Here is a 27,967-nt window from a genome sequence, read left to right as displayed (position 1 = left end):
AGCCTTATCTATCTAAATGAAACCTAACCAGCGGTATATGTATACGTCATGTGAGCATATAGATGGATGTTCATTTAAGATGACCCTTGTTTTCAAAAACCTATTCACCTAATGTGACAATTTGTTTTCAGTAAAAAAAACACTATTACAACAGTGAGTTTTCCAACCATTCTCCTAACATGCCCACCTAAACTAAAATCATTAAACACCTTATTGTCGATGAAACTAGACTGGATCATGGATTCCCCTTATTATATCTAACTAAAATTCAAAACAATCCTTACAAGATAATCTTAACATGAAGGAGCACCAAGATTTGATGTGAGGCGTAACAGGTCACTAAAAAATCCACCTGTTGTAACTTCTGCTCCAGCACCTGGGCCCCGCACAATCAAAGGCTGTTTGTTGTACCTTTCTGTTGTAAAAGCAATGATGTTGTCAGAACCCGAAAGTTTCCCAAAAGAATGTTTTTTCTTGTATCTTCTTAACTCCACAACTCCTTTTTGGTTTGTTACATCCACAACCCCAACGTATCTCAACACCTGACAAAATCCAGTCTCAGTATCAGTATCTGTATCATTGTATATAACAAGGTAAATACAGTTAAGTTATACAAGATAAAGGAAAAGCTACTGACTTCTCCTGCTTCCTTTGTAGCTTGTTGCTTTTCAGCTATCTCTGTGTCGAAAGATGGTAGCTGCTGCAAAAACTCATCCACTGATGCAGTTGCTGACACTCAACAAAAAAGTTAAATCATTTATTCTTGATTTCAGATTCACAAATGTAAAATCAGGGTAAAGTGGTCATTTCACAAAGGATTTATCATGTTTCCTTAACTGGTTTGGAAATATAGTTTTAGGGATGAAAAAAGTTTGGATGTTCTTTTCAGGGACTGTTTTTGTAAAACTTGAAACAAAGACGGAGGCGAAAAGTGTAATCGACACTGTTATTTATATTTTTGGTCCTTCTGTTAAGGTGTTCTTTTGCAATAATTGTCCTTATTTATGATTTTGATTTGATGATGTTTTTAGTCCTTTCATATAAAATAACTACTTTGCCCCTTGGGTAAATTATTTACAGATATTTTATCGTGCTCTTTTTCTCTTAACCATTATTTTCAATTGTTTGTTTTTATCCAGTGTATCATCATTTTTTTCAAAAAATCATAGGCCGGCTATATGTGTTTTTAAACATTAATGGTGTTTTTGTAAAAAAAAAGTAATTAAATTCTCACCTTTAATTGATCTGGCACAAGGCTCGGGATATCTGTATCTGAAAGTTCAAGATTTAAACCACATTCTCTAACAAGAATTATCACCTGCAATATTGGTTCACCATTATAATTTATAATTTCAAATTTAAAACACGAGATTTTATTTATATATCTGTATAGAAAATAAATAAAAATAAAAATACAAAAATACATTTCTGGCGATATCTGTCCTAGCAAGATCATCCCTGGGGTCAGGCTCAGTGTAACGTGCTGCTTTTGCCTCCATCACCACTTCACTAAAGGCTCTTGCATCAACAAAACTGTTGAATATATAACTCAATGTCCCATTGCAATCACATAAATAAATCTCTCTCTCACTTATGATTTTAAAATATAACGGAGGGTATAATGGTCTTTTAACATATATATAACTACGAGAATTGACCTGAAAGTTCCTTCAATGCGTATTAATCTTATCCCATGTTTGAAGTAAATCATGTAAAGTACGCATGATTGGAAGACCAGGTCCAATAGTGGCTTCATAAAGGTAATGAGTAAATGATTGCCTTTGAAGAGCTCTCAGCTTCAAATACTGCATTGAACAACAAGAATGAAGTAAAAATGGAATGGAATGAGTGATTACATTCCATAGTCAATAGTGTTACCTTATCAAGTGGTTCGGAATTAGCCTTCTTGTTTAGGGTGATGAAATGGATTCCTTCTCTCAACCAGTCATGGTAGTGATCTGCTACATCAATAGTTGCTGTACAATCTATTATTACTGTGTTAGGAATAAAGTGATTCCCATGAACATGTTGAACAAGTTTTTCTAAATTAGCTTTTTCTCCTTTCTCCTTGTGAACTTCTTTCCATGTAGAAAGGTCAATACCCCTACATTATGATATGTTCATCATATATTTTAATTGTCATCGTACAATGAGTGAGATGGTAAACGGGCAACAAGCTGTGCCGCTAAGCCTTTTTGAATGGTAAAGCTAATTCTTTTAAAGACTACATCTGAAGATCTAGGGGATATAACATTACTATGCATGATTCGTTGTACTATTTTAACAAGCTCTACCGCATCCGGTGCGAGGAAACCAAACGTATCAAATGCAAATGGTATGAACACGTGTTGATTTTCCATGTACAATTTCTCATGTTTGGTGACATTGCCTGTAGCTGCTTTTAAAGCAGCATGTCCTGTCGTGAAACCCCCAATCCTCAGGCCCACGAGAGGGGATACCCTTGTAAGATCCACACACGCGTGTTTCCCTCCGACCAATCCAAAAATCAAAATGTCAGCCGGTCTGAGGGTTGACCTTCCTCCTGTCGGGTCAGTCAAGAAATTAACAGGTGCCTCTTTCTTAATGAAAACCCCGGCACGCTTAAATATGTCAAAAAAACATCCCTAACCATATCATGCCTGTATTTGAACCCCGGGAGTTCTTTACAGTGAACTACATGCTCTACAAAAGAGTCCAAACATGCCTTGCGACACACAGGACGAATCTCGTCAGCTGGGAGTATGGGAATCATGAGTCGATATTTGAGAATAGTACGATACTCCTTGGGAAATATGTGTTGGCCAAGCCCATCTATAGGGATAGCCAGAAGAAAATCTTGAGCATGTGGTGCACGTCAGCACTGAAAAACCGCTTTCTGCCGATCCGTCATGTCGAGATGCACTTCCATATCTTGGACAATTTTACGGAAAGGGGCACTCGCCAGTGGATTCTGGGATTTAGGGGGGGGGGGTGTCTTTAGTATTAAAATTCTTCATCTCAAAATCTGGAAGCTTGGTGTGTGACAACCCGTAATTTTCATTCGGTCAAACCCTAAAAGTCAATCGTTTCATATGATAAGTCAAGTTCACTTTTATTGGTTTTTAGAAAATTTAAAGTTCGTTTGATTATTTTAATAATTAATCTTTAAACGAATGGGTGAAAGGATGTGCTGACTCGAATCTTGAAAATTTCTAAACTGCGAATACCACGTAGCTTAGAAGTTCACGGCCAAACTTTAATGTTTGGGCCGTAAACACCCTCAAAAACCGTAAACTCATGCCTTAAGCATGAGTTTACTCCCCAAAGTAGATCCAAGTTAGTATAACACTTAATCTAGTGACATCCAAGTTTTTGCTCAATATCTTCAATCTAGTAAGTGTTTCTAGCCCTTTCAAGTTAGTATAACAATTAATCTAGTGATTGTACATCTTTTCATCCATCCATTTATGTGTTTTGACTAGATTTCCAAAACACCATGAACACACACTAGTGTTCTTGGACTTTAAGTTCATTTCAAGCTTCCACAAAGTAAGTACTTCTATCCTAGAGTCATTTAAAGCTTACTATACATATTTATACCAAGGAAAAGTCCCAAGAACACTAAGAACAAGGTGTTCACGGTTTTGGGAGGCTCCCAAAACCGTAAACACCAAGTTTAGTGCCAAAGGGTGCTTTAGTGTGTCAGGATTCTTCACAATGCCTTAGGGACTTGTCTAGATCCATCCTTGATGAGTTTATCACACAAAAAGCACAAAAATCTCACATTTATATATGTTTACGGTTTGGGGATCTCCCAAAACCGTAAACACCTTAAAAGTTGTATAAATGTCCGATATTCATTCCTTATGCCTAGAATCTAACCTAGGCTATTACCTTGAAGTGTTTAGGACTTGAAAACACCAAAATACATAATTTCATGAGAGTTTACGATATTAAACTCATGGAGAAATGGTACTTAGACCGTAAACTCCATTTAGGAGTGTTTTGATGCCACACAACACTTCTTAAGGCTAAATAATGAAGTAGGAATGCTTTGAATAGCTTAGAAGACATCAAAACATCAAATGGTCAAAAGTTTAGGAGCTTACGACCGTAAAATCAAGAGTTTATGACCGTAAACTCAAGGGGTGTTGGTCTTTAGCGAGTAAACTCATTTTAGGAGTGTTCCTTGAACCCCAAACACACTAGCCTTTCCCTACAACACTTAGATGCAATCCTTGAGACTTATAACACTTGTATAAAGTGTATAACATGTCCTAGGGTGTGTTGACTTTGTTTATTAGTTTTTTAAAGACTAATTGGATACATATATATGTGATATTATATGTTAACTAGGATCATAGAGTGTGTTCAAGACTTCACTTGACACCTAGCATCCTGTTTGAGTCCGTTCATCCAAACCACTTACTACAGGTGAGTTCATACCCCTTAATCAATGTTTTAAATGTTTTTAAATGCTTTATAGGGGTGATACAAGTAGAATCATGCTAGTTATTATATCAATCACATGTGATTAATAAGCAGCAGTCAAATGATTTGCTACTCATTAGCCGTTTTACCAAACAGTTTCCTTCAAATGATTTTCATAAACATTTTATATGTTTAAAACTCCTTATTAAACTGTTCATTTTACACTGTATGTTTCATATCAAACTCATTTACAATTGTGCTTCAAACAAATGTTTCTTTATACTTAAACTGTTTTATCAAACGCATGCTTTCAACCCGTTTTATAGGCTGACATCATGTCGACCTTTTCTTACATAGTAATCATGTTCAAAAGGTTTTACAAAACTTATTTTATGCTTTTATATTGTCAATTGCATGCCTATATATGTATAGTTATATAAGAAATGTTTAAAGGACTTCGGAAGGCTATCCGCCCTATTTCCTTTTCGCGCTTGAGATGTGGTCTGGTGGGCTATCGGGTACTCGTCCGAAGGTCGTTTAACTATTCGTTATATATCATGTGTACATATATAGTCATAAAGGTTCTTCCATTCAGTTCAATACCCTTGGGTAGCAAGGGTATACATCCATGTTCATACGTACCAGTTATGTTACTACCATATGGGTAGTTTAGGAAGATACTAATACTAATACTAGAACAATGAATCATACAAAGAGTCAGTTCATACATGAGTCATAATACATAGTGAAGAGAAACAAACATAATACATAGTGATGAGAAACAAACATAATACATAATGAAGAGAAACAAACATAATACATAGTGATGAGAAACAAACATAATACATAGTGATGAGAAACAAACATAATACATAGTGATGAGAAACAAACATACATGCTAGATAGAGAGAGAACACACGATACAACTAGCACACACCGAACATTACAATACACTACTATACTATTACATGATTACGATTACATGAGTACGTTTACGTAGAGACGTTTACATGAGTGTGTTTACATATACGATAATAGAACAGACATCACTAGGTGCTATAGCATGGAACGATTTCAGGATCTAACTATACCAATGAATCACAACGCATTGTGATAGTTATATTGGGTATAAGTGATCATAGTAATGTGGATGTTCATGGCTTGCAGTTATGCAGGGGTCGTGTATGGGTCGCAAAATCCCTTTGACAGGGGAGCGTCTAGCCTGGGATTTAGCTATCACATTATGCCTTATCCCTCAAATAAGGCAATACTCGTATAGAAGTACTCACTTTTTACAAATACTACAGTACTTACAAAATTACCATAGACTTAAGGTAATTAGTACGGTTGTAGTTCGATACTACACCATAGTACTATTCATTTTCCCATTACATTCACTTCGTGAACATTCACACGATGCACGGTAATGTACAAACTATATTTTTGGTTAATGATAGTCAGATTTGGGAAAATACACACTCTTACAAGAGACACACACACAGATACTAGATGCCTTGGTAGAAGGTTAGTTTTAGTAGGAAATATATGGTTTTCTAGGATGTTCAAAACGTTTTCATACTTACAGTTCATATACATACAAATACTTACATTTTAAATACATACAAATACTTACATACAAATTAAGACACTAAAATACTTATGATCTCACCTGCTTTAAAGCTGATACTCTCTTTCAAAATAATTTATATCCTCAGGTCAACAGTAGACAGGTACCGATGCAAGGTTTAGAGAAGATGGAGTTTGTTCAAGACTCATCTTTCATTTTGATTTATACTTTAGTGTTTATCATAATTTGATAGAACACACTTGTAATAAAATTATATTAATAATGCAATGGATGATGTTGTTTCTTGTTTACTACTTTTCATTGTTGTGATACTGTACATGACGTCCTCCACCCCAGAACGTTTTTGCCGTTCAATGGTTTTGGGGTGTGACATATTGGTATCAGAGCATTGTTTATAGTGAATTAAGTATATCAACCCATAAAAGATATACTAACTATAAATACATTGGGATTAAAATACTCTGACTAAGAGTTTATACTTTAAATATTGAAAATATTTAATTAAGTATATGTACGTGCATTCATACTAAAATCAATGTCACTAAGACAGTACAAAAGTATTACGATTGTTGGGCAACACAAGTAGACTTAGAGACATATGGTCAACCTTGGGAAGATGTAGCCTGATCAACTACATTATCCGAGGAGTGACTAGCATGTGCCTAAGGATGGTTGTGAGGTTGCAGCATGTCTAAAAACTTATCAACACTACCACAATAAGAACAGTAGAACATAACATTAAACTTAAAACACTATAGGAGTATTTGGTGTTACTATAGGTACTTTATACTTGAGAACTAAAACGGGATCTTCATTACTAAGTTGATAGTTGCTAAGTGGATACAATAAGGCTATACGTAATTAGGATGTTTTAGACTTAGAATCTGTGAAAATTTTACTTTACCTGTATTCTGTGTGAATTTGGAGTTAAGGCCACTTATTCGAAGGCCTATCCTGTTTCGATTACATATAACTGGTATGCACTTCACAAATAGCGATATAACTAATGAAGATTTTCTAAATAATTATCTAGATAGTTCGTCTAATAATTATTTTCTTACCCCAATTCTCGCGTAGATAACATTGCTGGACTCCATCCCCACGGCAACCAGTATCTTCCGAACGAAGTCATTGCTGGTTGGTTTGGAGAAGAACTAGAGAATGATCATCCTATCCCTTTGAATGATCACCATGATGAAGACCTTTCAGACGGTGCTAACTCCGAACCCGAGGTTGAGAACCTTCCCCAGGCAGCTCCCGTTCCAATTCCTAACACTCGTCCGACTTTTCAAGGCCCGACGCCTCAGCGGGTGGAATGCTTGGAAACATGGAGCCAAGGACAAGATCAGTCCATGACATTTAATGGCGACCAAAGATTTTATGACCTAAGCAATGGGGGCTCACCAGACAGAATCTTGCCAATCTTGGTCCGCAGAGTAGCCCGAAATGATATTCAAGGCATGACAGCCCTACATCAGATCACAGAAGTTGTCGCCGATACGAGAATGCATACCCTCCGCACCATTCGTCTAGAAGATGCTCGTGAGAGATTTGAGAGAAACCATGAAACCCTACTGCAAGCACTGGCTGAATCACGAGCCGAAGTCATAGAGCTCCGAGTATGCCAGAGGGTGTACAAAAGACACCTACTTCATGTGGAACGTCAACTGGCTGAACTGAGAGTTCACCAGAGGGATAACCGTCGCCAGTAGTAGATGCTTTACATTGTTTTCCTTGTTTAAAAGAAAATTGTTTTTCTGACTATGCCCGATGTGGCATTTTCTATGAAACTATCTTGTACTGTAAGTACTTTTGGTTAAGTCTTTTATGCTGTCAAGGACTATCTTCTCTGGATATGATGGAAGACCTTTTACAAGGTCATTCTCCCGAACTTTTACGTCATGATTATCAAAGATATTGACAGTCAGCTAACTTATGTGTCATTCTTTATTCAAGTACTCTTATCATACTTTCATTGGAGTCTATCTGAAACATGCTTTAGTCAAGGCATTGCACTACAGTAATCTAGCTCCGGAGACATTTCCAAGTCTCTCTTAGTGGTTGGATCATGTTATTCACCAACCAACGATACCTCGGCTTGAACGACAAACGTCTTGAGATCATTCTACGAACTTACTTCCACTCATTACTAGGACTGCATCATAGGGATGTAGGTCAAAATTTCGAGAACATACTCTTACTCTTTACTTGAGCAATCGAAGTACATCTAGGGTCAACCAGAATCGCTCACTAAATCCTTATCTTTCGTGTTAACAGAATCATGCCGTCATCCAGAAACAATCAGCCGAACAACGAAACCTCTGCCTTTCCTATGGACGCCGCTACTTTTCAAACCGCAGTTACAGCTGCCGTGATGGCTGTCGTGATAGCTGTCCTTGCGCATCGTAGCGCTATTCGCAAAATCAAAGCTGCCGAAGGGGTTGAAAATCCCGATCGTGGTATCGATCCAGGAAGTCATCAAACAATAACAGTCGCAGCTCACGAAGCCACAACTCATAGTTCAAGAAACGGAAACGACAAGCCCAAAAGGGATGCAAGCAATATGAGGGAACACTCCCGAAGTGTAGCAAGTGTAGATATCATCATAATATAGCCTGCCGAGTGTTATAATGTATTAATTGCACCAGATTGGGACACATTTCCCGTTACTGTGGAACCACCACCACTAGAGCCAGCCAAAGTTGCTATTATTATGGTGAGACTAGGCACTATAAAAGAAATTGCCCAAAAAGAAAGAAAAACGAAAACACTTGCGTCCCCATAACTCCTACTCAACACTTCACTTCCACTACCGATGTTGGCACTAGCCAGTTATGTCATTTATGTGGGGAGATGGGAAATCTCAAGAAGGACTGTCCAATAACAAGGAACTCGGGCACAGATGGGAAGATTCTCAGGATCACAGCTGCAGGAGAACCTGCTCCGGAACCACATTAATGTAATTTAGGCGTTTTACTGTAACAGACTTATAAACCATCCAAAACTAGTGAAACTAGAGTCTTATATTTTGCGAGATCCCATCCGTTTACGGATGCTCGTGCTGCGTATACTTGTCTTTTATAGTATACCTCATTCGCAGCAATGGTCTTGTAGTAAGTCTAAAGTACTGTAACTCTGTTGATGGTTGCACGGTTGTGTGTTTATCTGTAACGCCTTATGTTCAAATCTAATATCTTTAATTTTCCTTATGATTCCGACATTATCATACAACTAGGTTCAATTTGATCCGCACCATACCAGCTTCATAAGTACATCTCTTTCTTAGTAAACGTCTTTTTAGCGAAGCCGTCATATCAGAACACAGAAGTACTCATGCAAGGAGTACCTCATAGTTCTTTTCCTTTCCGAAGAAATCCCTGCAGTACCACTCGTACAGTACATCAAGTTCAATCCAAAGATCCATACGGTTGATCTGTCACTGAAGAATGTATATATAAGAGTGATATATAATCAAGGTTCTACAGGTTTAGAATTGATGATTCCACTTTAACTTCTTTTTCTTCGATGGGATGTGAGCTTAAAGAAAAATCAGTTATTCGACTACCTTTTCAGTCTTAATTATATACGACTCGTATACACGAGATTGTGATAGTGAAACCATGTATGAATTCTAAATGTGAACTTCAGGACGGAGAACTGCCCAAGACTACGAGTAATCGCATCGTCATGTGAACAAAATTAGAACCCAGTATGACTTCTGTAAACAGATTGCCCTACATTCTAAACACCTACGGAGATACAAGAACAACCCAGACAACATAGCGAATTACACAGAAATAGAATTGGAAGACTAGACTTCTCACCCAGGAGAACTCCGGTTTTATTCTTCCAGAGATCGACGGATTGCATCGTATGTACCTCAGCTATCGAGGACTCCATCAAGATTTTCCATTAAAAGTCGTTGTCTCTGCCTCACATAGATGAATTGGTTGAGCAAATGCAAAGAAAGAATTACTTTCATAAATGGATCTGAGATCCGAATATCACCAGTTCGAGTGTTAGGGAAGGATGTCCTGAAGACTACCTTCCGAACTCGATGCGGACACTTCGAGTCCGTAGTGATACCCTTCGGATAAGACCAATACGCCCATAGTATTCATGAGCTAAATGAGTATGGTACGTCTTTCTTACTTGGATCAGTTCGTCATTTCTCCATGTAATGACTTACTTATCTACCCTCGTAGTAAGAAGGAACCCATGGAGACACTACCCTCGGAGATACTTTTCGCAAAATTCTCTGAACGCGAGTTTTGGAATTGAAGAGTCAAAATTTCCTAAGACACACTATTAGTGATGTGGAAATTCTTGAGTACTCTGTCAATTTATCAAAACCGTCGAGAATTTGTCAACATCAGAGATGCCGACATAAATTCGCCAAATTCTAGGTCTTACAGACCTACTGTCATAGTTCATCCAAAACTCCTCGCAAATCACAGAAACCCTTGCAACTTTGACCCAGCAGGGGGTGGGCCTTGACTGGGAAGTTAAGCAAGAAAAAGAAACCTTTGAGATTCCAAGTGAGAGACCAAGTTCTTTAGGAAAACTCACTCCGGGAATGGATTAATACGCTTCGTAAAGCGTGGAAAGCTAAATCTAAGATAGTTAGGACCTCCGAGATTCTTATCAGAATCGGTCTTGTACCTCACAAACTAGACCTACTCTGCGAACTCAGTAACGTACATTTTACCCTTCGCCTCTCGATCTTGAAACTGTACCTTTCCCTTAGGACTCTCGTAAGACCACTCAACGAGATCGATATTAACGAGATCCTCTCCTTCGTGAAAGAACCGTAGTGACCGTGGACCGAGAGGTCAAGCGAACGAAGCAACGTCGTCGCCCGCTAGTGAAGGTTCGTTGGGATACCAAACGAGAACCCGAATTCACTATTGAGTGTGAGAACCAATCGATTAGGAAGTTTCCACCTCATGACTTGATCATTCATACCTACTTCCTTACCTAAATTCTAATTTCGGGACAAAATTCCCTTTAACAGGGTGACGATGTGACAACCCGAAATTTTCATTCGGTCAAACCCTAAAAGTCAATCATTTCATATGATAAGTCAAGTTCACTTTTATTGGTTTCTAGAAAATTTAAAGTTCGTTTGATTATTTGAATAATTAATCTTTAAACAAACAGTTGAAAGGATGTGCCGACTCGGATCTTGAAAATTTCTAAACCTCGAATACCACGTAGCTTAGAAGTTCACGGCCAAACTTTTATGTTTGGGCCGTAAACACTCTCAAAAACCATAAAACTCATGCCTTAAGCATGAGTTTACTCCCCAGAGTAGATCACTTTTCATTTTTACCCAAAAGAGTAAACTCCAAAAACTCTCTCAAGTATCATCCATGTTTTTGCTCAATATCTTCAATCTAGTAAGTGTTTCTAGCCCTTTCAACTTAATATAACACTTAATCTAGTGATTGTACATCTTTTCATCCATCCATTTATATGTTTTAACTAGATTTCCAAAACACCAAGAACACCAAGAACACACACTAGTGTTCTTGGACTTTAAGTTCATTTCAAGCTTCCACACAGTAAGTAATTCTATCCTAGAGTCATTTAAAGCTTGCTATACATATTTATACCAAGGAAAAGTCCCAAGAACACCAAGACACACGGTGTTCACGGTTTTGGGAGGCTCCCAAAACCGTATACACCAAGTTTAGTGCCAAAGGGTGCTTTAGGGTGTCTAGACACTTCACAATGCCTTAGGGACTTGTCTAGATCCATCCTTGATGAGTTTATCACACAAAAAGCACAAAAACCTCACATTTATATGTGTTTACGGTTTGGGGATCTCCCAAAACCGTAAACACCATAAAAGTTGTATAAATGTCCCATATTCATTCCTTATGCCTAGATTCTAACCTAGGCTATTACTTTGAAGTGTTTAGGACTTGAAAACACCAAAATACATAAGTCCATGATAGTTTACGGTAGTAAACTCATGTAGAAATGGTTCTTAGACCGTAAACTCCATTTAGGAGTGTTTTGACGCCACACAACACTTCCTAAGGCTAAATCATGAAGTAGGAATGCTTGGAATAGCTTAGAAGACATCAAAACATCAAATGGTCAAAAGGTTAGGAGCGTACGACCGTAAAATCAAGGGGTGTTGGTCTTTAGGGAGTAAACTCTTTTTAGGAGTGTTCCTTGAACCCCAAACACACTAGCCTTTCCCTATGTCACATTCCAAAACCATTGAACGGCGGAAATGTTCTGGGGCGGAGGACGTCATGTACAGTATCACAACAATGAAAAATAGTAAACAAGGAACAACATCATCCATTGCATTAATAATATAATTTTAATGCAAGTGTGTTCTGATATGTCTAATAGACACTAATGTATAAATCAAAATGAAAGATGAGTCTTGAACGAACTCCATTTTCCTTAATCCTTGCATCGGTACCTGTCTATGATGACCTGAGGACACAAGTAATTTTGAAAGAGAGTATCAGCTTTGAAGCTGGTGAGAGCATAAGTATTTTAGTGTCTTAATTTGTATGTAAATACTTGTATGTATTTGAAATGTAAGTATTTGTATGTATACGAATTGTAAGTATTGAAAATGTAAATGAACTGTATGTATGAAAATGTTTGTAAAACAACTGTAAACGTTTGAAAAGTCCTTGAAATCCCTATGATTCCTATTAGTAACAAAAGGAGTCTTCTACCAAGACTTTAACTGTTCTCAATGTAGTCTTCTACCAAGATTTAACTGCTCTGAATGTAGTCTTCTACCAAGACCTAACTGTTCTGAATGTAGTCTTCTACCAAGACCTAACTGTTCTGAATGTAGTCTTCTACGAAGACCTAACTGTTCTAAATGTAGTCTTCTACTAAGACCAAGCTGTATTAGTATTACCCTTTGAAACAAGGGCAACTAACAATGTTAACTGAAGACATCCGTAGATGTACATTTACCTCTATTGCTAACAGCTGGGTATAGGAATAGTCAGTCCCCAAAAGTATACCTGTAATGGTATCAACCGTTGACATCTGTGGATGTGCTTTTACCTCTGTAGCTAACAGAGATTCTCGGAATGGTCAATCCCGCAATGTATTCTTTGGTACTAGGATATTAAATCCAATCTATCTCGTCGATTATGTGATTGAATCGCAAGATAAAGATAATGTCACACCCCAAAACCAAGAACGGCGGAAACGTTCTGGGGCGGAGGACGTCATGTAAGGTAATCACAACACAGTAAATGTAAATAGGCAAACAACATCATCCATTGCATTAAATATATAAATTTAATACATGTGTGTTCTGTAAAATTTTAGACACCAAAAATATAACGTAAATCAAAATAACAAAATGATGAGTCTTGAGTACGCTCCATCATCTCAAAAGCTGGCATCGGTACCTGTCTACTGATGACCTGAGAATACAAGTTATTTTGAAAGAGTAGATCAGCATTAAGCTGGTGAGTTCATAAGTATTTTAGTGTCAATGTTCATTGTCAAAAACGTTTGAACTTGTCCCAATGTATAAGTTTGTAAAAATGTAAATAAATGTTTAAAAGTATTTGCAAAAGTTTGAATCTCTCAGAAAATCCTATATTTTCTATAATAGTAACCTTCTACCAAGGCTTAACTGTTTTGTAAACTCGTCTGTTGTAAAAGTGTGTGATTACCCAAGTATAACTATCATTTGATAAAATATAGTTTGTACATTAATGCTTAAGTGAGATTATCACCAAAATATGTAATGGGTAAATCATTGTAGTACTGTAGTTTTGTATAATAAGAACTACTGTTGTACTGATTACTACTACCTTAAACCGGATTTATATTAAGGTATAATGTGATAATTGCACCATACTATCGACTGATAACAACGACATAAAGAACGGTCGTAATAACGGAATGACGTTTGGCACCCGCAGACCTGCAGGTCCGGCTGTAGCTAGCAGCAAGGTGTAGGATAGTCAATCCAGTATAGATCTATACGCAAACTCAACGCTCTCCCTCCAAGAGAATTCTGGCTACAACTCGGGCCATGGCATTTAAGGCATGCTCCGATACAGTGGATCACATTTGTTATCGTATTCTTGCATGTGTGATGAAATGTTTCTTGTTCTAGTATAGTTGTATATGTTCTCTTCCTAGTATAGACTCATGAATGAACTGACTCATTGATCTAGCAGTTGTAATAGTTTGATTCTGTGTTACCCCGATGGTAACTTGTTAACAGTGCGTTTAGTACATATGATTATGGAAGTACTTTCATGTCTATATATGTATATTTGATATATAATTAATATGGAAACGACCTTCGGATGGTCACCCAAAATCCTATCAGACCACATCCAAATCGAGGAAAAGGAAACAAGGTGGATAGCCTTCCTAAGTCCTTTAAACATTATTTATACGTCTATACATATATGGGCATGCAATTTGTAATATAAAAGCATAAATAAGTATTTATAAGGCATTTGAAACATAAGTATTATTTTTAAAGAAAGATTGACTTGATGTCAATCTATAAAACCATTTGAAGGTGTAGATTTGATTAAAACAGTTTAAGTATAAGGAACATTTGCTTAAATCACAGTTGCAGTGTAAATTCGAAAAGTAAATGGGTTTGGAAAACATTTAGAAGTGAAACAGTTTGATAGATAGTTTGAATAGTGATAAAACCACTGATTTCCCTAGTTATTAATCACATGTGATTAGTACAATCACAGGTGATTGAAACAATAACTATAAGTATTTAACTTGCATTCCCCCCCTTTTGAAAGCATATAAAAGCATTTAGAATATTTAATAGGTTGATTAAGGGGTATGAAACTCACTTGATTGATTGAAGAAAGCGAGATGGAAAACCGGGCAGAGTTTCGTCTCGGAAAACGGATTTTTCTCGGGATTCTCGGGAATCTCGGGAGTAAAATCGACCCTCGGGACTTGAGCAAAAAGACCAGAGCTTCGGGTTATAACGGGCACGGAAAACGAGACAAAGTTGTGAGAGAGAGGAGAGAAATGAGCAACATTTTCGGAAAGCCTCGCATCCTATTTATAGGAAGGCTGAACCGCCTCCGAACGCGGGGCGTACGCTCGTACGCAGCGCGTACGCGTACGTCATGCATGACCGAAGCCTCGACTGCCTCGGTTCGGATGGGACGGGTTGCTGGGTACGCGGGTCGGATGGGACGGCGGGTCGGACGGGACAGCGGGTCGGACGGGTCGGAGCTTCGGACGGGTCGGACGGGTTAGATTCTTCGGATAGTGCGACGTGGACGATCCGAGACCCTCGATCTCAGTACGCGGGGCGTACGAAGGTACGCAGGGCGTACTTCGGTCCAATCCGATGACTCCCCTTCGGATATTACCGGGAATTTATAATTAAATTCTTATTTATTTTAAATAAACTTCAAAAATTCATATCTCTCTCATACGAACTCCGTTTTTGACGTTCTTTATATCCACACGAAGGTGAGACCATGATCTACGACTTCCGTTTAGATTCCGATGGCAAATTCCGAAATCATTTTTATTATTTATTTATTAAAATGACGTGATTAAGGAATTTCTTCAAAAATTCATAACTTCCTCGTCCGAGGTCAGATTTGGACGTTCTTTTTATGTACGCAAACCTTGATATGATTCCTATTACTTTATTTAATCCGAATAAGATTTTTTTTTTTAGGAAGGTTACATTTTGACCTAAATTTGATCAGTTTTTACATTACATTGACTCGAAATATCGGGTTGTCACATCATCCCCCCGTTAGAAGGAATTTCGTCCCGAAATTTGAATTTTAAGCAAGTTAGAAATTACGAATAACTAAGCAAAAAGGTGAGGGTATTTCAGTTTCATCTGATCCTCACGTTCCCAAGTGAATGCCGGTCCTCGCTTGGCATTCCAGCGAACCTTCACGATAGGGATACGGCTTTGCTTTGTCTGCTTGACTTCACGGTCCATGATCTCTATAGGTTCTTCCACGAAGTTGAGGCTCTCGTTGATTTCGATCTCGTCGAGTGGGATTAGAAGAGTCTCGTCGGATAGACACTTTTTCAAGTTAGATACGTGGAATGTAGAATGTACGTTACGAAGTGCGTCTGGTAGTTCGAGTTTGTAAGCTACGGGGCCGACTCTTGCAAGAATCTCGAAAGGCCCTATGTACCTCGGATTAAGCTTTCCACGCTTGCCGAAGCGTATCAAGCCCTTCCAGGGTGAGACTTTGAGGAGGACTCGGTCTCCCACCTGAAATTCCAAAGGTTTCCTTCGCTTATCAGCGTAGCTCTTCTGTCGGTCTCTAGAGGCTTTCAATCGTTCACGGATCTGAACGATCTTCTCTGTTGTTTCCTGAATGATCTCCGGACCGGTGAGAGTACTGTCGGAAGTTTGCCCCCTGGCTAATTAGGTATCACCCACCTCAGCCCAGCACAGAGGGGATCTGCACTTACGGCCGTAGAGAGCTTCAAATGGAGCAGCCTTGATGCTCGTGTGATAACTGTTATTATAGGAAAACTCGACAAGGGGGTAAATGAGTATCCCATGCCTTCCCAAAGTCAATCACGCAGGCTCGCAACATATCTTCTAGAGTTTGGATGGTCCTCTCACTCTGTCCGTCGGTCTGAGGATGGTAGGCTGTGCTCATGTCCAGCCTCGTTCCTAGGGAATGTTGTAGTGATTGCCAAAATCTTGAGGTGAACCTACTATCTCTATCGGAGATAATGGACATAGGTACACCATGTAGCCGTACGATTTCCCTAATGTATGTTCTCGTAAGCTTCTCCATCTTGTCGGTTTCTTTGATAGGCAGGAAGTGTGCAGACTTGGTCAATCTATCAACGATGACCCATATGGTGTCAAGTCCACCCGTTGTCTTGGGCAACTTAGTTATGAAATCCATAGTGATCTGCTCCCACTTCCATTCCGGGATCTCTGGTTGCTGCAATAACCCAGAGGGCTTCTGGTACTCGACCTTAACCTTTGCGCAAGTAAGGCATTTACTTACGAAGGTAGCAATCTCTGCTTTCATATTAGGCCACCAGTATAGCTTCTTAAGATCCAGATACATCTTATCTGAACCTGGGTGGACGGAATACCGAGTGCTGTGCGCCTCGGTCATGACCAAGTCTCGGAAGCCACCATGCTTCGGTGTCCAGATCCGGTTCATGAAATATAAAGCTCCGTCACCCTTGGCTTCTAAATTCTTGTCCATTCCTCTAAGGGATTCACTTGACACATTTTCAGATTTCATGGCCTCAAGTTGAGCCGCCTGAATTTGCTTAGTCAGGTGTGAATGGATGGTTATCGATAATGACTTGACTTTGTGACCAGAATATTCCTTCCGACTTAGGGCGTCTGCTACTACGTTGGCTTTACCCGGATGATAACGAATATCGCATTCGTAATCACTGAGTAGCTCGACCCATCGTCGTTGTCTCATGTTGAGCTCCTTCTGATCGAAAATGTGTTGTAAACTCTTGTGGTCGGTAAAGATAGTGCTCTTCGTTCCATACAAGTAATGTCTCCAGATCTTCAGAGCAAACACTACTGCTCCTAGCTCAAGATCGTGGGTCATGTAGTTAACCTCGTGTGTCTTCAATTGTCTTGAGGCGTAGGCGATGACCTTACCTCGCTGCATCAGAACACATCCGAGTCCTTGGTTTGATGCATCGCAATAAACTACGAAGTCTTCTATTCCTTCGGGAAGGGATAGTATTGGTGCGGTGCACAAGGCTCGTTTGAGCGTTTGGAACGCTCTTTCTTGTTTCTCTTCCCAGTCAAAGGCCACACCTTTCTGGGTTAGGGTTGTAAGAGGCTTCGCTATTCGTGAGAAGTTCTGAATGAACCTGCGGTAGTAGCCAGCGAGACCTAGAAATTGACGAATTTCTGTAGGAGTCTTCGGTGCTGACCAGTTCTCAATGGCCTTAATTTTGGATGGGTCCACGTGGATTCCCTCTTCGCTTACCATGTGTCCTAAGAATTCGACTCTTCGGATCCAAAATTCACATTTCGAGAACTTCGCATAAAGTTTCTCTTTTCGTAATGTCCCTAGAACTTGTCGCAGATGATCGCCATGTTCTTTCTTACTTCGGGAGTAGATTAGGATGTCGTCAATGAAAACGATGACAAACTGATCCAAGTAGGGTCGGCATACTCTATTCATCAGATCCATGAATACTGCGGGCGCATTGGTCAATCCGAATGGCATCACCACGAACTCGTAATGTCCGTAACGAGTTCGGAAGGCGGTCTTCGGCACATCCTCCTCTAGCACTTGTAACTGGTGATACCCGGATCTCAGATCAATCTTAGAAAAATAGTTCGCCCCTTGCAGTTGGTCGAATAGATCATCTATGCGTGGTAGAGGATAACGATTCTTGACCGTCAGTTTGTTGAGTTCTCTGTAGTCAATACACATACGGAAGGATCCGTCCTTCTTCTTAACAAACAAGACCGGTGCTCCCCAAGGTGAGAAACTTGGCCTTATAAAGCCCTTGCTGAGCAGTTCGTTAAGTTGACCAGAGAGTTCTTGCATCTCGGCTGGTGCTAAACGGTAGGGCGACTTGGCTACTGGGGTAGTTCCTGGGACTAAGTCGATTCTGAACTCGACTTGTCGTTGCGGAGGTAATCCGGGTAGTTCTTCTGGGAAAATGTCGGGGAAGTCGCTCACTACTGGGAGGTTCTTTAGTTCTTTCGTTTCTAGGTTCGTGTCGACGACGTGAGCAAGGAATGCGTGGTATTCCTTACGCAGGTATTTCTGTGCTTGAATACTTGATATGATGCGAAGACTTGCACCGGGTTTGTCGCCATAGACTATAAGAGTTTCGTTAGACGGGAGGTTTAGACGGACTGCTTTCTCGAAGCACATGATGTCGGCACGATGAAGGCTTAACCAGTCCATGCCAATGATGACGTCGAAACTTTTTATTGAGACTGGCATGAGGTCGATTGGAAATGAATGGTTGTCTAGGGTTAGGGTACAACCTAAGTATATGCTACTCGTATTTTCAGTTTTTCCATTAGCCATTTCTACTGTAAATAGTTCTTTGAGTGCGTGCGGTGGTTGATTAAGCATGCGAGCAAATTTATGGTTTACGAAGCTTCGCTCCGCTCCACTATCGAATAGAATGCATGCATAGGAGTTATCGAGGAGGAACGTACCGGTTACTACTGTCGGGTCAGCAACTGCTTCCCCGTGGCCTATAGCCAGTACCCTCCCTGCTCCTCCAGCATTCCTCGCTTTGGGGCAGTCCCTCTTAAAGTGGCCTGCTTCGCCACATCCATAGCAGGTTGGGCTTGCGCCAGGGCCAGGGACTTGGTTGATAAGTTGTGCCGGGAACTTATAGAATCGGATGGTGTGTCCTTTCCTGTTGCAGTTAGAGCACTGCAATTCACGGCAGGGGCCGTTGTGGTGGTAGCTGCATTTGGTGCACTTGGGCGAACTTCCAGCATACCGACTCACCGGAGCAGTAGTAGCAGCAGTAGGGGTTACTGCGGCATGAATTGCCACCAATTGCTGCTTTTTGGCAGCCTGATGCTTCTTCCTTTCATCCCAGAATTTCCGCTTAGTATCGGCGGGTTTGGAGGGTTCCGGGATGGCTAAGGTGGTTGTGGTTGCAGGGGTTTTGACTCCATGGTCAATGAGTCGTTGTGCCAATCGTTTGGCACTGTCGAAGGTAGCGGGGTTTGACGCTAGCACATTCCCCTGATACGGAGGCACTAGTCCCCATATGTACCTCTCGATCTTCTTCCCCTCGGTGGGAACCATGTTGGGGCAGAGGGCCACCAGCTCGCTGAATCGGGCAGTATAAGCGACCACATTGGTGCCCTTCATCGACAGGTTCCAGAGTTCCTGCTCCAGTTTCTGGATCTCGCCCCTCGGGCAGTATTCCTCAGTCATGAGGTCTTTCATTGTTTCCCAGCCCATGTCGTTGGCTACGACGAGAGTTAGGGCTTTGACGTGGCCGTTCCACCACGTTAGGGCTTTACCCTCAAAGGTGCAGGCGGCATATTTCACCTTGCACGCAGCAGGGCATGAACAGATTTCGAAGACTGATTCAGTCTTCTCGAACCACTGCGAGAGAGCAATGACTCCGCCGGTGCCATAGAAAGGCTTCGGCTTGCAGTTTGTAAAATCCTTGTAAGAGCACTCCCTTGAGCGCACAGGGATTTCGATCGGAATAGATTCCACAGGGGTTCCACCTCTGCTGGCATCAGAAGAGTGATACTGAGCCATGGCAGTTGCCACTGCTGCAGCTACAACAGCATTCAGGGCTACAGTATCGATGACCGGAGGCGGAGGAGGTGGTGGAGGTGCAGGATTATTCCTATTCCTGGGAGACTTGCGAGGAGGCATCCTTCAGCTAAAAGTTTATAAAGATAAGAAAGATGGTAAGAATCAATTTGTAAGCAACGTGAGAGTGACACACGGACTAACTAACCATAGTCCAACAGTTGAAAGAGTGTTTGAAACCTTAATAAGAAATATTTGAAGGAAAGCATAAGTGTATAGACTTTTCCCAGATAGATAGATCTCAAAAATACTGGTATTACCGATGTAATAAGTTCAGTGAAAATCGACCTAATAGTAGGTCATACATCATACCATATAGAAAAGTTTGACAGTTCTTAGATTTCAAATTTGAGTATGGAAGTTAGAAACATTTTACACACAAGCGCTACTTGGAGCACAGATGTTAAAGGCTATTCTTTAATTAAAAGACGGAGCTGTACTAGACATCAACCAATGGCGATGGGAAAATCCCGGGCGAGTACTGCGGTCGGATACTTGACGAAACACTTCTTGAATGGGTCGATCCTGAGTCCTCTGACAAGCTCGAAGTTCCAATATTTCAGCTCGTGAGGCAGCCAACTGCTACAGCAGGGTTTTATTTGTCCTCCGGGTCCCTTCCATGTCTTCTTCAAGACGGCGGATGCTGACTGTGTTGACACCTGAGTCGGCATCAATCTCTATGACCCGGTCGACGGCTGCTCCACCTTGCTCGACAATACGAGCTATTCTGCGGATAATGACAGGCAGAGCTCGGTCAGTAGAGCCACCATCGCTGACGTTGTAAAAGGTTCGGTCCCCAAAGTATGGTAAGGGTTGACCCTGATCATCACTCCAGCGGTTCAGGTTGTTTGCCCACATGGGTGTAGGACCTGGAAACGCTGGTCGAGGGTTGTTGTTCGGGGCTTGACCTACAATCGGTAGGTTGTTGACTTCAGGCTCGGAGTCGGACCCATCTGAAAAGCCTTCTGCGAGGTGATCATTCAAAGGGATTGGATGATCAACTTCGGGCTCTTCATCGATCCACCCGACATTGCCTTCATTGGGAAAGTACGGGTCGCCATGATGGATATCTAGCCATCAAGATCTACGCGAGAATAGAGGTATAATAATATAGTATACGTGTAACTAGTAGCGCAAAATACTCCTATAGTATTTTAAGTTTAAGTTCTATTGATCTTCTTGTGGTATTGTTGGTAAGTTTTTAGACTTGCTAACCTATCACAACCATTCTAAGGCATGTGCTAATCACTCCTAGGATCAGCATAGTTGATCAGGCTATGCCATTCCCAGGACTGACCATACATCCCCGAGCTCACTTGTGATATTTAACAATCGTAATACTTTTGTTCTTGTCATTGTGACACTTATTTTAGTATGAATGCAGACTAGTATACTTAGTTAAATATTTTATTATTTTAAGTATAGACTCTTGGTCGGAGTTTAATCCCCAATGGGTTTATAGTTTAGTATATCTTTTATGGGTTGATATACTCAATTCACTATAAACAATGCTCTGATACCAATCTGTCACACCCCAAAACCAAGAACGGCGGAAACGTTCTGGGGCGGAGGACGTCATGTAAGGTAATCACAACACAGTAAATGTAAATAGGCAAACAACATCATCCATTGCATTAAATATATAAATTTAATACATGTGTGTTCTGTAAAATTTTAGACACCAAAAATATAACGTAAATCAAAATAACAAAATGATGAGTCTTGAGTACGCTCCATCATCTCAAAAGCTGGCATCGGTACCTGTCTACTGATGACCTGAGAATACAAGTTATTTTGAAAGAGTAGATCAGCATTAAGCTGGTGAGTTCATAAGTATTTTAGTGTCAATGTTCATTGTCAAAAACGTTTGAACTTGTCCCAATGTATAAGTTTGTAAAAATGTAAATAAATGTTTAAAAGTATTTGCAAAAGTTTGAATCTCTCAGAAAATCCTATATTTTCTATAATAGTAACCTTCTACCAAGGCTTAACTGTTTTGTAAACTCGTCTGTTGTAAAAGTGTGTGATTACCCAAGTATAACTATCATTTGATAAAATATAGTTTGTACATTAATGCTTAAGTGAGATTATCACCAAAATATGTAATGGGTAAATCATTGTAGTACTGTAGTTTTGTATAATAAGAACTACTATTGTACTGATTACTACTACCTTAAACCGGATTTATATTAAGGTATAATGTGATAATTGCACCATACTATCGACTGATAACAACGACATAAAGAACGGTCGTAATAACGGAATGACGTTTGGCACCCGCAGACCTGCAGGTCCGGCTGTAGCTAGCAGCAAGGTGTAGGATAGTCAATCCAGTATAGATCTATACGCAAAATCAACGCTCTCCCTCCAAGAGAATTCTGGCTATAACTCGGGCCATGACATTTAAGGCATGCTCCGATACAGTGGATCACATTTGTTATCGTATTCTTGCATGTGTGATGAAATGTTTCTTGTTCTAGTATAGTTGTATATGTTCTCTTCCTAGTATAGACTCATGAATGAACTGACTCATTGATCTAGCAGTTGTAATAGTTTGATTCTGTGTTACCCCGATGGTAACTTGTTAACAGTGCGTTTAGTACATATGATTATGGAAGTACTTTCATGTCTATATATGTATATTTGATATATAATTAATATGGAAACGACCTTCGGATGGTCACCCAAAATCCTATCAGACCACATCCAAATCGAGGAAAAGGAAACAAGGTGGATAGCCTTCCTAAGTCCTTTAAACATTATTTATACGTCTATACATATATGGGCATGCAATTTGTAATATAAAAGCATAAATAAGTATTTATAAGGCATTTGAAACATAAGTATTATTTTTAAAGAAAGATTGACTTGATGTCAATCTATAAAACCATTTGAAGGTGTAGATTTGATTAAAACAGTTTAAGTATAAGGAACATTTGCTTAAATCACAGTTGCAGTGTAAATTCGAAAAGTAAATGGGTTTGGAAAACATTTAGAAGTGAAACAGTTTGATAGATAGTTTGAATAGTGATAAAACCACTGATTTCCCTAGTTATTAATCACATGTGATTAGTACAATCACAGGTGATTGAAACAATAACTATAAGTATTTAACTTGCATTCCCCCCCTTTTGAAAGCATATAAAAGCATTTAGAATATTTAATAGGTTGATTAAGGGGTATGAAACTCACTTGATTGATTGAAGAAAGCGAGATGGAAAACCGGGCAGAGTTTCGTCTCGGAAAACGGATTTTTCTCGGGATTCTCGGGAATCTCGGGAGTAAAATCGACCCTCGGGACTTGAGCAAAAAGACCAGAGCTTCGGGTTATAACGGGCACGGAAAACGAGACAAAGTTGTGAGAGAGAGGAGAGAAATGAGCAACATTTTCGGAAAGCCTCGCATCCTATTTATAGGAAGGCTGAACCGCCTCCGAACGCGGGGCGTACGCTCGTACGCAGCGCGTACGCGTACGTCATGCATGACCGAAGCCTCGACTGCCTCGGTTCGGATGGGACGGGTTGCTGGGTACGCGGGTCGGATGGGACGGCGGGTCGGACGGGACAGCGGGTCGGACGGGTCGGAGCTTCGGACGGGTCGGACGGGTTAGATTCTTCGGATAGTGCGACGTGGACGATCCGAGACCCTCGATCTCAGTACGCGGGGCGTACGAAGGTACGCAGGGCGTACTTCAGTCCAATCCGATGACTCCCCTTCGGATATTACCGGGAATTTATAATTAAATTCTTATTTATTTTAAATAAACTTCAAAAATTCATATCTCTCTCATACGAACTCCGTTTTTGACGTTCTTTATATCCACGCGAAGGTGAGACCATGATCTACGACTTCCGTTTAGATTCCGCTGGAAAATTCCGAAATCATTTTTATTATTTATTTATTAAAATGACGTGATTAAGGAATTTCTTCAAAAATTCATAACTTCCTCGTCCGAGGTCAGATTTGGACGTTCTTTTTATGTACGCAAACCTTGATATGATTCCTATTACTTTATTTAATCCGAATAAGATTTTTTTTTTTTAGGAAGGTTACATTTTGACCTAAATTTGATCAGTTTTTACATTACATTGACTCGAAATATCGGGTTGTCACAGATAAGAATGAGTAAAATGTACTAGTAATCCTTGTAAGTGTACTCATGTAAATGTGATCATGTGACCATATCTATTGTAATAGTATGGTAATGTACTTTAATGTTCTAGTTGTACTGTACGTGCTCTCTATCTAGCAAGTATAGTAATGTACTGTAATGTTCTAGCAAGTATTGGCTCATGAATGAACTGACTCATTGTATAGTATCACGTTCTAGTAATAGTTCTAGTATCTTTCTAAACTACCCATATGGTAGTTTACTAGTAATCTAACTGGGACGTATGAACATGGATGTATACTCTTGCTACCCAAGCGCATTGGATGAACTGGAAGGACCTTTTATGACTATATATGTACACATGATATATAACTAATATTCAAACGACCTTCGGACGAGTACCCGATATCCTATCAGACCACATCCAAATCGAGGAAAAGGAAACAAGGTGGATAGCCTTCCTAAGCTTTTTAAACATTACTTATATAACTATACATATAGAGGCATGCAATTTATAATATAAAAGCATAATATAAGTTTTGTAAAACCTTTGAACATAATTATTATCTAAGAAAAGATCGACTTGATGTCAATTTATAAAACGTTTTGAAGGCATGGGTTTGATAAAACAAATTTAGTATAAGGAAACATTTGTTTGAATCACAATTGTAAGTAAGTTTGAAATAAAACATATGGAGTAAAATGTACAGTGTAATAAGGAGTTTTAAACACATAAAGTGTTTATGAAAAAAATTTGAAGTAAACTGTGTGATAAAACGGCTAATGAGTAGCTGTAACGCCCGCAGATCCGAGCTAGTCAATTTAGAGGCAATAGGGGTCGAAAACGACTTTTCTACAAAAAGATTATTTAGAATAAATAATCTTAACCAAGTTGTAGAAGATGTCACAGGGTTTCCGTACATATAAAGAACGCCGAAATCCGAGTTATAACGAAGAAGTTATGACCCGTCGAAGTTTCGTGTCGGAACCGGCACAGCGCCGGGAAGTGTAAATAGTAAATTTATGATAGAGCGAGATTTAGATTTAGCGCTCTAAACGAAAGTCGTAGAATATGTTAAACTAAGAACTTCGATAAAAAGAACGCCCAAATCTGACTTCGTATGAAGAAGTTACGATTTTTCGAAGTTTCGGATTAGCAGTGTACAGTCCGAAATTCAAATATTAGATCGAGCGACTTTTAGCCGACACAACCTAAACGAGAATTAAAGATCTCATTATTAGTAGCGTAACAATAAAAAGACAGACGAAAATGGACATCGGATGAAGAAGTTATGAGATTATAATGGACCAATCCTGTCCCGGCCTGTTAAAAATATAACTTTAAAAATAAATTCAAAATTAGCCGAAGGAGTCTAAACGAAAGTTGTAGAGTGCGTCTCCACCTACGCATGGATATAAAGAACGTCAAAAACGGAGTTCGTATGAACGAGTTACAAATTATAATAGCATATTTACGTATTAAAATAAAGTATAAATCATATATACATACACATATATATACATATGTATATATCATTAGAAAGGTATCGACGATGCGGTCATTATAAGACTAATGTTGAGTTCTTTTGACATTAGTTTAGTACAAATATCTTTAAATCTATTTAAAATAGTATTATAAAGGGGTGTTTAGTTGTTTATATAACTATAACGTCATTAAGTAATTATGGGGGGTAGTTTTTGTAAATTCAATTACTATAAATAAGAGGCTTGGGCTCTCATATTTCTTGCACCATTCTCTTGATTCAAGAGTCTTTCTCTCCTTATCCACCGAGCATTTCGGTCCCTCGTGATTCGACTTCTCTTTCTGTAGTTTTAGTATAGTAAGGTGAGCGCTGAAGCGCTGCACGAATCTTTCTTAGAAAGATTCAGCGACGAAGTTCTGCCCCTGCAGAGCCCGACTCCTAGCTAAAATCCCCTTGTAAGTAAGTTATGCTTACCCTATTTTAAATATAGTTTATATTTAAAATTAGTATTGTTATTATAAATTTATAATAAATATTTGAGCTATTATTATGACTTATATAAGTGTCGTTATAATATCTTTTTAACTACTCGCGGTACGGGGAATCTGGTTTAAAGGGCCACATAGGGTTGTTGGATTTCAGAAGTGCTATATGCCAAAATGGTCCTGCCCTCCGGTGTTTTATGTCTGGCCCATGTCTGTACATAGTGGTTGGAAAGTATTGTTTAAACGCTTATATAATAATAATAATAAGACTAATAATTAGTCACGGTAAATATTAGACTAAAATCTAGTGGTAATAATACTAGGTTTCGTCGAAGGAAATTATTTTAAAGTAAACGAAGCGCTGTCCGAGTACCGAGTCACCACCTTCTCAAGTGAGTGCATAGTTACTTTCATCTTACACATAGATATGAAGTATTTTATATAAACTACGTGCTATGTGTGCACATTATTTGAATACTTGCTGTCTATGCTGGTTGAACGTTTTATACATGTTTTAAAGGACTTAAACTGTATACATATTTTATATATACGAAAATGTTGGATATGAGATGGGTAGATGAATGATGAGAGATAGAAGATGATGTGAGTATACATTGGCATCTACAGACTTAGTGCCTATGGGACAAACACCGGTAGCTATGGACTTAGTACCTTTTAGACGTTGGTAGCTATGGATTTAGTACCTGTAGGAATTGGTAGCTATGGACTTAGTACCTGTTGAACATTGGTAGCTATGGACTTAGTACCTATTAGATAAAGACTGGTAGCTATGGATTTAGTACCCGATGAATAGACTATAGCAGCTATGGAATTAGTGCTTTATGAACGAACATTGGCAGCTATGGATTTAGTGCCAGTCCCATAACCCTGGAAGTAAGGGACTTCGGAATGAACAAATGCAGGATAGATGACTCTTAGGTTAAATCCTTAAAGAGTAAAGAACATAATGGGGATGGGTAACTGGGTTGATTGTTTGATTGAACATAATAATTATATTATTGTGGGTTGAAAACCCTATGTACTCACCAGGTTTCCCAACCTGACCCACTCAGTTTATGTATATCACAGGTGACGAAGTGAAGTGACATTACACTGAGAGATTTAAAAGAGATGTAGATCACTTGTGTAAATCATTGTAAGTTCTGTTTATGCTTATGTTTCGGTATTAACGATGACATCCCAAACATTTTAAAATGAAATAAATACGTTTCTTCGAAAATGTTTTAATAACGTATTTACCATGTTTTTCTGGGAACAAATTCCGCAACCTTTTTTTATAAAATGAAGTACTCTGATTTTTATAAAGCATAAACAAAATCGGTCTTTTCTGGCCGTGATTTTGGGGATGTCACAGTTGGTATCAGAGCATTAGTTTAAGCGAACTAGGAATATGGATTTATTTCTAGACTTAAACTTAGAATGCTAAGCGATGATTGTGAGGTGTGAGCACTAGCTTATTTTAGGAATTGTGCCTAAAATGCTTTTATGTGCTAAATGCTTTGTGCATGATATGTTGTTAATTGTTCGGATCTATGGTCTGTTGCCGACCGGATCTGGAAACCTTATGTGTTTAGGATTCT

The 27,967-nt window shown here is 39.2% G+C and overlaps 1 pseudogene; it reads right to left on the bottom strand.

Moving 5' to 3' along the window:
- Positions 1-293: 293 nt before the first annotated feature.
- The window catches only part of LOC111890293 (bifunctional aspartokinase/homoserine dehydrogenase, chloroplastic-like), a 65,278-nt pseudogene continuing 37,604 nt past the window's right edge, over positions 294-27,967 (bottom strand).

The sequence above is a fragment of the Lactuca sativa genome, chromosome 4 (assembly GCF_002870075.4).
Source record: "Lactuca sativa cultivar Salinas chromosome 4, Lsat_Salinas_v11, whole genome shotgun sequence".
In the NCBI taxonomy this organism is placed as follows: Eukaryota; Viridiplantae; Streptophyta; class Magnoliopsida; order Asterales; family Asteraceae; genus Lactuca; species Lactuca sativa.
The sequence above is the reverse complement of the archived record's forward strand: the minus strand, read 5'-3'. Positions and strand labels throughout refer to the sequence as shown.